We start from the raw sequence: 3,253 nt of genomic DNA on the forward strand, positions 1-3,253 counted from the left end.
AAGGTTAGAATAAAAAATGAAAAAGAATGTTAGCAGTGGGTTTCGAACCCGTGACCTTGTACCCGCAAACCTTACCTCCTTACCAATTGCGCCATGTTATCTAATTGAAATAAAAATGACATTTTGCGAATATATGAGGGCAAATTTTGGGGTATGACACTCAGCAATTTCCTTCTTCATTCTAGGCCACCAAAATAACTTCTTCAAATCATGATACATCTTGGTAGCACCAGGATGAATGCTCAATCCACTCCGGTGTCCTTCTTCCAGAATGCTCTTTCTGATCTCAGCAACATCGGGTACACACACTCGGTCTCCAAACCTTATGACACCATTCTCGTCAATTCGGAATTCACCTCCTCGACCTTGGTTAATCAATGTCAACTTATCTACCAATCCAACGTCAAACTTCTGTCCGTTTCTAATTTCCTCAAGGATACTATTAGTCAACTTCAACATTCCCAACTTAACACTATTGGAAGTACTTTCGCATACTAAACTCAAATATCGGAATTGCTCAATTAAATCCAATTCTCGCACCATTAGCATAGACATATGCAATGACTTCCTGCTCAATGCATCAGCAACAACATTTGCTTTACCAGGATGGTAATTCAAACCGAAATCATAGTCCTTCAAAAATTCTAACCATCTTCTCTGTCTCATATTAAGCTCTTTCTGATCGAAGAGATACTTCAGACTCTTATGATCGCTGAATACCTCAAATCGTGAACCATAGAGATAATGTCTCCACAACTTCAACACAAACACAACAGCCGCCAATTCCAAATCATGAGTCGGATAATTCCTTTCATGAATTTTCAACTGTCTTGAAGCATAGGCCACTACCTGCTTATCTTGCATCAAAACACCACCTAAACCCATCAGTGAAGCATCACAGTACACATTAAAAGACTTCGCCGGATTAGGCAAAATTAAGATCGGAGCACTTGTCAATCTTTTCTTCAATTCTTGAAAACCTTTCTCACATTCTGAATCCCACACAAATACTTGTCCTTTTCTTGTTAACTTAGTCATTGGTAATGCCAATTTCGAAAATCCTTCAATGAACTTTCTATAGTAACCTGCCAGACCAAGAAAACTACGAATCTCGGAAGCATTCTTCGTCGTCTCCCACTGAGATACTGCTTCTACCTTCATAGGATCCACTGCGATACCGTCCTTCGTAATTACATGGCCAAGAAAACTTACTTCCTTCAACCAGAATTCACATTTAGACAATTTCGCATACAATTTCTTCTCCTTCAATAACTCCAACACCACTCTTAAATGATCTGCATGTTCTTCATCACTCTTCGAGTAAATCAGAATGTCGTCAATGAACACTACCACGAACTTGTCAAGATACGGGTGAAATATCTTGTTCATATACTCCATAAAAACACCAGGTGCATTAGTAACACCAAATGGCATAACAGAATATTCATAGTGTCCATACCTCGTTCGGAATGCCGTCTTCTGAATATCTTCCGCCTTCACACGAATTTGGTGATATCCAGACCTCAGATCAATCTTGCTAAACACACAAGCTCCAACCAACTGGTCCATCAAGTCGTCAATCCTCGGCAAAGGGTATCGATTCTTGATTGTCACTTTGTTCAGTTGTCTATAATCAACACATAGCCTCATTGAACCTTCTTTCTTCTTAACCAATAGTACCGGCGCACCCCACGGTGACACACTAGGACGAATAAACTTCTTCTCCAACAATTCCTCCAACTGTTTCTTCAATTCAGCCAATTCCGATGCCGACATGCGATATGGTGCCATCGACACATGACTAGTTTCAGGAATCAATTCTATAGCGAACTCCACTTCTCTTTCAGGTGGCAACTCATTAACATCTTCTGGAAACACTTCCAGATACTCATTCACTACTCGTAGTTCACCGGTATTATCGCACCCTTTCACTTCCATTGAAGAGCACAACATAAATACCACCGCTCCATCATTGATAGCCAAATTCATCTGTTTGACTGACATAGCCAAATCTTCAACACTAACCTCTTCAGGAAAGATAACCGTCTTCGTAAAACAATTGATATGAACTCGATTAAATTGCAACCAGTTTATTCCCAAAATGATGTCAAGTCCTTCAAGAGGAAGGCACACTAAGTCCATTCCAAACTTCCTACCAAATATGTCAACAGGACAGTTCAAACAAGCAAAAGAAGTAGTTACTGAACCCGACGCAGGAGTGTCAATAACCATACTTCCATGAATAATAGATATTTCTAATCCCAATCGTTTAGCACAATCCAATGAAATGAACGAATGAGTCGCTCCAGTATCAATAATGGCAACTAAAGGTGTGTCATGGATAAAACACGTACCTTTAATCAGACGATCTTCCGGAGTAGTCTCTGACCCAGAAAGAGCAAAGACTTTTCCACCAACCTGATCCTTCTTCGGTTTAGTGCAATGCGGACTGATGTGACCCTCTTCGCCGCAATTGTAGCAAGTCACGATCTTCATCCTACAATCAGAAGCAATATGACCCTCCTTACCACACTTGAAGCATTTCTTCTCTCCACTCTTGCACTCATTCCTTCTATGCCCAGTCTCACCACAGTTGTAGCACCTAACAGGAGCACCAGAATCTCCCCCACTAGGCCTCTTCCAATCCCCAGCTCTAGGATTTCCTCTACCATATGGCTTACCTCTATCCATAGGCTTCTTACCTTTCTTGTCAACCAACTCGCGAGAGTGAGATGACTTCAGCTTAAGGTTATCCTCTTCGAAGATCTTACTACGGTCCACCAAATCGACAAATCGCCGAATTCTCTGGTACCTGATCCATTGCTTGATCTCATCACGAAGACCATTCTCAAACTTGATGCACTTTGAGAATTCACTAGCCTCGTCATTGTTGTAGTGAACGTAGTACTTCGCCAACTCAACAAATTTCGAAGCATACTCTGGTACTGTCATATTACCCTGAGTCAGCTCCAAGAATTCAATCTCTTTCTTGCCTCGAACGTCTTCAGGAAAATACCTCCTCAGAAACTCTCTCTTGAACACAGCCCAGGAAATAACTACACCATCAGCATCCAATTCAGCCCTGGTAGCCATCCACCAGTCATCAGCCTCTTCGGACAACATATGAGTACCATACCTCACTTTCAGGTTCTCAACACAATCGATGACTCTGAAAATCCTCTCGATTTCCTTAAGCCATTTCTGAGCACCTTCAGGATTATGTGTGCCCTTGAACAATGGAGGATTGTTCCGC

The sequence above is a fragment of the Vicia villosa genome, unplaced genomic scaffold (genome assembly GCF_029867415.1).
Source record: "Vicia villosa cultivar HV-30 ecotype Madison, WI unplaced genomic scaffold, Vvil1.0 ctg.001937F_1_1_3, whole genome shotgun sequence".
Classification (NCBI taxonomy): Eukaryota; Viridiplantae; Streptophyta; class Magnoliopsida; order Fabales; family Fabaceae; genus Vicia; species Vicia villosa.